Source organism: Topomyia yanbarensis, chromosome 3, assembly GCF_030247195.1.
Source record: "Topomyia yanbarensis strain Yona2022 chromosome 3, ASM3024719v1, whole genome shotgun sequence".
NCBI classification, from domain to species: domain Eukaryota; kingdom Metazoa; phylum Arthropoda; class Insecta; order Diptera; family Culicidae; genus Topomyia; species Topomyia yanbarensis.
Genome location: NC_080672.1, coordinates 119,900,058 through 119,908,616, shown reverse-complemented (window position 1 = coordinate 119,908,616; position 8,559 = coordinate 119,900,058).

Sequence of the window (8,559 nt, the reverse complement as noted above, 5' to 3'; positions counted from 1 at the left end):
TTCGTCGTTTAATTTATATCACATAGATGGTGTTGAGTTTATTTAACATTAGAAACCGATTCGAAAACCTGCAATTTCTACTCTAATTATGTTTGCTAGTGTTTTGGGCCATTTTCTCCCAAAGTGGATTTAAATCAATTTTTCTTCTAAGGGAGGAATATAGCAAATGGCATGCTACGCGTTGCCGACTAAAAACGAGTTTTGATTCCAACATGTTTCATCAGCAAACAGAACTTCACTAACTTTCCTTCTAGTCGGTAGGTGACGTGACTGAGAATAGGACCCATGACATTCATATAACTTTGCACTATTAGAATTTCCAATGATTGCTACATTACACTTTCAATACAATATCAAACTTATATGGTTGTCATGTTAAAAAAAAACGTTGGTTGAGCGTTACATTACACTCAAATTCATTTCCATCAGATTTCCATATAACATTTAAATTCAAAAAAAAAACTAGCCAACACGTACCATGGCGACATAACCGGGAACTCTAGTGAAATGGGAGAACACGCACTCCTCTAGCATCTCAACCATGCACTAAAAATTAAGTACATTCACGGTCCGCGTGCGATCTTTCAAGAACATGTCATTCCCACACTCGCTTATAAAACAAAATGTACACACGCTAGCACATACAAACGCTCGAGTCCTTTGTGATCATTCACGCACGCCTACGCCCACGATCTCGTTAACGGGATAACATCCCGGTGATTAAGCGAACGGATTAGTACTTATAAATTCACAAACGCGGTCTCAAGAATGAACCTCCAAACGCGCATATGTCCAATGCCTTCAGGTGGACCATCGAAAAGATGACGCTCATATTTACTAAACAACACGTTCCATGGCGACAAAAAAATCACACGCGAAGTCACATACACGCGACAAACAAACATACAAATGCTGGAGCCCTGCGCGATCATCCACGCAACCAACACCCGCGTTCTCGCAGACATGATAACATCCCGGTGATAATATAAACGTTTCAGCACTTATAAACATTCAAACACGGTCTCAAGCCTGAACTCCATGTCAGAATGTAATCTGTACACCGAAAACTAAATTTCACAACGGCGGTCCGAGTAACCATCCGAGAACCCACGCGAATATGTGAATGGTCACACGGTTACAAAATCGAATTTATACACGCGAAGTCACATGCATGCAAGCACACGCGACAAACACGTTAATATACAAACGCTCAAGCCATGTGCGATCAACCACGCACACCTACGCCTGCGATCGCGCAAACTTGATAACACCCCGGTAATAAGGTTAGTAGGTGAATGTTTCAGCATTTACGAAGTTTCAACCGCGATCTCAAATGCGAACCTACAAACGTCCGTGTTCGCGCGATCATGAATCGGTCACGTCGGGAAATCATTACCCTCCGTCCTAGCAACTAAGGCTCATACATTCAGTTGGACCAATCAATCGCTCATATCCTTTAGACAACACCTTTCATGGCGACATGACCGGGAGCTCTAGTGATATGGAAGATTTCACTTTCTTCTAGCATCTAAGCCGTACACCGAAAATTAAGTATCAGATTCACAGCCGCGAGCGATCATCCAAGAATACACGCGAATATGCGAAAGACACACGGTTATAAAATAGAATTAAACGCACACGCGATCGAACACATTGACGTACAAATGCTCGCACTCACGAAATCCCTACGCCTGCACATATCTGAACCATACAATGGCCTTAAGGGGGTCTTCTACTTGCGACGTGAGGCTTAAAATTGAGCACTTTTTGGGAATAAATTGTAAAGCATCTACTCAATGGATCTAGAAACTTTGGAAGATACATGTTTTGACTTTTCAATTTTACTTTTGAAGACGAAAATAAAAATCTCTCGCGACTTTGAAACTTCATTGATGACATTGATGTTGAAACTGTATGGGTCCCGCTTAAGTAAAGTAGTGGCAAATTAGGTAATCTGTAATCAGAAAACTCATATTATTTATAATCATAGTCACGTTGGCTATGTTTTCCCGAGAGGGTTTCTTTTATATTATAATTTATAAAAAAAAAAAAAAAAAGTTATGTAACGATTTGTGAATATTTCCAATATTTACGTTATTTTTTCGCCTATTAGGGATTATAAAAATGGAACAAATTGACATTTTGCAAATCCCTCTCGAGCAAACATAGTGGTATGTTTTCTGAACAATTGGAGAAAAAATTATTGAAATCGGACCAGTACTTAGAAAGTAAGAAAAGTCTTACTTGACGGCTTCAAAACACTACTTTAGGGAAAACGCGTTTAAAGATAAAGTACGGTGTATAACTCCATTGTAGTAACTGACTAGATAATCTACTATACTGGGTCTGCAGAGCTCACCTTTCTCATCACGAAAATGTTCTTGGCTTTGCATATTTTGCGCTCTCTGTTGAATTCCGGTCTGTTTTGCAGCGACACCCACTTTAAGTTCAGAACGAGTTATACGTTCACTGTCTAGTCGAGTAGCACATCTTTCAGCTTCAGTCCACAAGGTAATCACCTGTATAGCTTGTAACATACATGAAAATCCTTGGTTGAAGATAATGGCTACCAAATAAGTCACAACATTGACTACCCACATGCCAGAATTTGTGCATGTGCTTTGGCGCTAAGGAACAGATTCCACTATTCAGAGACTCATTGATGTTTTGGGTGTGAGATCTTTCTAAAAAATCATTAGACGATAGACTTTTATTTATTTATTTATCCTGACATTTACCGCCTGACGCCATTTGCACCAACTGTCCTCGCCGGGTGAACACTTTGAGTGATGGGTATTGTCGTACGAGGGAAGCCCAGATTGCATTTCACATATGTTCTACAGAATTTGAGTTTCTCCGAATCGCCAGCCCATAGAATTTTGTTAGCTGGACGATTGATTTGTCCGTCGACTTTCCCTTTTCTTTTCCACTGATACCTTTGTTTTCTTTCTTCAGTTTTCGTAATCTCGTTCCCATGCGTGCATCCGACGCATTCTTTCTTCCGTACGATAATCTCGTCCCAAAAACCGATTTAATCCACCTAGCAGTGAGATGAGACATTTCTTACACATATCACTGTTGGATCATTCATTAGTTTGCAGAACTCATGCGAAGTAGTAAAACAAAATTATAAAATACACGAATTAAATTATATTGGCTTAATTAATGAAAATTTAGACTATATTTAGAAATAAGTATAAGATTAATAGAATGAATTGACTCAAACTAACTAATTGAATGAAATAAATAATTGGAATGACTGAACCTGAAATGAATAAAATTAAAGATATGAACAAAATGAATTAAATGAATTAAATGAATTAAATGAATCAAATGAATAAAATTAATCAAATGAAGCAAATGAATCAAATGAATCAAATGAATCAAATGAATCAAATGAATCAAATGAATCAAATGAATCAAATGAATCAAATGAATCAAATGCATCAAATGAATCAAATGAATCAAATGAATCAAATGAATCAAATGAATCAAATGAATCAAATGAATCAAATGAATCAAATGAATCAAATGAATCAATTTAATTTAAGGGTTCAAATGAATAAAATGAATGGAATGAACAAAGAAAATAAAATGAATAAAAAATAAATTAAATGAATAAATGAAACAAATGAACCAAATAAACAAAATGAAGTGAGTTGACAAAATGAATAAAAAAGAAGAAATTGCATTGATTGAAATGATAAATTAATCGATGTTGTAAGGTTATAAATCAATAGAAAAAATAAATTGTGTCAATAGAATTATTTGGATGAAATTAATAAAACTGAAAAAAAATAGTCAGGTTAATAAAATGTTCTTCATTTTAAACAAAATGTATGAACTGGAAAAATGAATAGAATGCATTGAATGAAGACAGTGAATAAAATAAGTGCAATGAATGATATGACTAAAATGCACGAAATGAATAAACTGATCAGAGTGAATCCAAATGATGAAACGAATAAAGTAGATTAAATGAACGCAGATGAACAAAATTAATAAAAAGATGCTGAATGAAACAATTAATTAAAATGCAATGATCATTTAAAGTTAAAAAACATTTTTGAGTAAAATAAGAAAATAGATAATCCAGATTGTACGAATTTGAGAACCATTGCATCAGAAAGTTATGAAATGATTTTGAAAATTTTATCTTCCGAGAAAAGGCTAATTAATATACAATGGGATTTCTAGGGCTTCTATCCTTTTTTTGTTTTAGTCTTTTCGTTTTCACGCTTCTTTACTTGACGGCGTCGTTTTAAGATTATTAAGTGTTTCAACATTATTGATAGACCTTAATTAGTTATCAGGAACCTGAAACGTTCAATTTGCTTTGGAAATTTACTTTTTGGTTTCCCGAAAAATATTGTACAGAATAGAATTTGCTGGTCCAGTAATTTAACGCGCAATTGAATATAGTAAAATGAGACAAGGTCACATGACACATTCTTTCGTGACGTTTACAACGATTTGACGAATCTTCATTCGACAAATATGTCATAACTTTATCAAATGAACGCCTACATCAAAACATATTACAGATTCGGAAAGTAGACAAAATCTCACGAAAGCCCTTTGAACAGAGAGCAAAAAATGAAGAAATCGATTCGTAAAAGAGACAAGTAGATATTTCAAAGTTTTCATTTGAATTAAAATAAATAGTGTGAAGTGTCTAGGCTATGTCGATAGCATAAAAGGCGTACATTCAGTTGATTATAATGCAGTCTCTTTCCAGTCATCTTTATAGCTTGCATATTGTTTCGTTCGGAATTCTCGTTCAGGAAATATGGATAAATAAGCCCTGTGCAATCCAATACTGTGAAAAAGAAATGGTTCAAACTGTCAGGGTGGCAAAAATGTAGTCAGATCAACTATCCGTCCAATGCATAAACTCTGATTGTAAACCTCGCTAATTTACTTGTACAATATGGAAAACTCGAACGAAACGTGTGCTGAATTATCCAATGCCTCACTACTAATTGTGACTTCCATTGAAACTTCAATTGAAGTGTTCTCAGTATAGAGCAGATATGGACGACGATAAGTTAGAAGACACCTTGTACTTGCATCCCCCATTGAGAGTAGGGACTTTGGGAGACTTCTTTTCCCGGATCTAATTCGTGAATATTTTTGGGCTTTGATCCGTTATTTTTCATGAAAGTTCATAACAATATAATGTATGTGCATTTTCAATAATATCATCACAAAATGGTGTTCTTAGTTTTCACATGACATATTTAAAATGACCTATATCTCAGAAAGTAAACAACACATCGAAAATCAAAAATAATAGTGTCAAATGGCAACGTTAGGCCTTTCATTTGAAACTAGTTTCATTAAGATCGGTTCAGCCATTGCTGAGATAATTACATGACATTTTGTACATACATACATACACACATACACAAACACATACAGACATTGTCTCAATTTGTCGTGGCCTCGGAAAAAGTTTTCAAAGTTTGAGCGAATCCTATACATTTCTTTTGTAAGAAATGTAAAAAAGTAAAAATCTTCAATAACTTTGAAACGAATGAGTATTTTTGCAGTCTTCAGCAATATTATGTAGTTTTGATAACTACAAAATTGTCTTGAACATAGTTTGCACGAAAAGTTACAATGAAAAAGTTATATTAAAAAAACTAGATTTAAGGGTGCTGTCACAGAAAACGCCTTATCGATAACCTTTAGTCCAACAAGCTCAAGTTCTTCAAAAAAATTCTTCACTATGAGCATTTCTAAAACTTTGTCGAAGACACCAACTTTCTACCTCGTCAGTATAAAAAATTATTTTTTTAGTTCGATCATAGTAAGCCATGCCTAATTTCAATTGTTATCAGATTGTGGGGAATATTCATACGAATTCAGTTACAGTTACAGACTGAAACAACTGATGTCGAGTTGATATGTCAGAGAATCGCATTAATTACACTAGTTTACAAGCAAAATGAAGTTACACTAGTTTACAAGAAAAATGAAGTTTCAAGAAAAAGTATTTTTAGACTAATTTTGGGTCGCTGAACACGAAAACAATATTTATTTTTTTGTTCAAAGAAGCGATTTTGTGATTTTCTCAAAAAACTTGTTTTTGGAGCACTTTTTGTAGTTTTTAGTAAATATTTCGTGTCAAAATCATTCAGATGCCCTTTCCAAAAACATATATGTAAATTTTTTAGTGCTGCAAGCGACCAAAGTTTAAAAAAGTGCATTTTTGACCATTTTTAAAAGTTACTCATTTTTAAATGATTTTTTTACCGAAAAACAAATTTTTTTTCGGACCTTTTAGAATCTAAGATAACAAATAATATGATTACGTTAATTTTAAGCCTAATATCACTAACATCGGATGAAAAATGTTGATGCTATGGCACATTGAGTGAAATAGAAATTTTATGATTTTAGCGGACCTGCCCTGGTGCGGCGGTTTAGAGGGTATAGCACTGGTCTCATAAGCCAGTCGTCAAATATTCGAGTCCCTTTTGGGAAGGAGTCTCAGTGGGATCGTAGCACTAGCCACGTAATTTTCTGTGAATTGAGAATCTGCTGTGAAGTCTGTTGAAGCAGAAGACTAAAATTCCTTTAATTCGTAAAATATGTACTCACCATAGACAAAACAAAACTTTTCCAACGATATTTCCACATTTTAAAAAGAGCACTTAGTTGTACAATGAAATATCCAAAACCATTCAAATGCCGCAGGATGGATGGATGCAAGCTCGAGAAGACAGTACCAAACACAAACAATAACTATCAAGTATAGAAGATTAATTCAGCTGAAAGTATGATTGTGCGAAAAATAAAAAGTTACAATTTTCACTCAGTGCTTCATACCTACATACCTTCATATCTACATGTTTCATCCGACTTTTGTGACCATTGGATTAAAATTTATGCAAAAAGATTATTTATCTCATTAGATTCTAAAAGAAATTTCTTCTGTCTTTGATTTATTATTAAAAATTTACTAGAAATGCGCATTTTTTTAAAAAAGGTCGAACATTAGACTTTTTTACTTTGGTCGATTGTAATCATAATAAATGTACATTTCTCGACAAACATACGATTACGGCTTAAACGCCAACTGTCAAAATTCTCTTTGAAAGGAAATTCCGGACAAACCGTTACTGGCTAAACGCAGTTCATAGCAGTTAATGCAAGAGAAAACGTTTTTCTTTTGATAAAGAGAATTTTGACATTTGGATTTTAAGCCGTAATCATATGTTTGTCGAGATTTGATCTATGCATATTATACATGTTCGGAAAGGGCACATCAATACCTTTCGAACTGTTTCGATCGGATCCTATTTGAACAAGATATGAACAAATAACTAAAATAGTGTCCAAAAACACTTTTTTCAAAGAAATCTTGAAAATGCTTCTTTGAAAAAAAAACATGGACTTGGTTTTCGTATTCAGCGATCCAAAACTAACTGAGGAAACACCTTTCTTCTTAGCTTATGGCGATTACCTTAAAATTGTTAAAATCTGTCACATTAGATTCTAAAAATATGAAAAATTATTTTTCTGTAATAAAAAATAGAGCAAAAACAAAAAAGCGGAAGCAAAAGAATTTTTTTTAAACTCGAACTTCTTTGAAAGAGAAATAGAGTATTATTTTCGTATTCAGCGACCCAAAATTAATCTAGAAAGCACTTTTTCTCGTAACTTCATTTTTCTTGTAAACTACACGCAGAAAAATTTAGCATATTTAAACCAAAAATATGTGTTATTGAATCCAATCATTTATTGTTTATCACTTTAACAAACAAACTTATTGGTTTGAAAATATTTTTTTATTACGACAACAACAAATTTTTGCTTTCAATAAATACATTTTTAGTATCAATAATTTTCTTTTGATTTCAATAAAATAATTATTGAAAAACGGAACGATATTTTTTTATTGAAACAATAAATAAATTTAATTGAATTCAATAAATAATTTTATTGTCTCCCGACCAATAATTTAATTTATTGAATTTAATGCATAATTTTATTGAACCTACAAATCTTTTTTCTGCGTGTAGTCTAATCTTATTTAAGACCAAAAGAGATGTGAAAAACAGAGCAATTTTCACTCGGTGCCTAATAACATCACCAGTTTTTGTCGGATTTTCGTGATCTTAGGCTTAAAATTCACGTGAGAAGTTTGCCTGTCACATAAGATTTTAAAAGATTTTTTTCGCTGATTTATTTTTTTATGAAAAATCAACTAAAAATTAGTAATTTTACCAAGCACTACTTTTTTGACTTTGGTTGCTCTTAACCCTAAATTATTGATATTTTATCCTAGCATGTTATACATTTTTGGAATGGGCACATCAATACCTTTCGAATGGTGAGTGGTTTGTGGTAATCGGAAGATTTTTTCCTGAGATATCGACCAAAAACTACAAAAAGTGCTCAAAACACCTTTTTTTAAAAATCACAAAAACGGTTCTTTGAAAAAGAAAATGAATATGATTTTCGTGCTCAGCGACCCAAAATTGACTTAGAAAAGACCTTTTTTCTTAACTTCATGCAATTAACCCAAAATTTGTAAACTAGTGTTATATT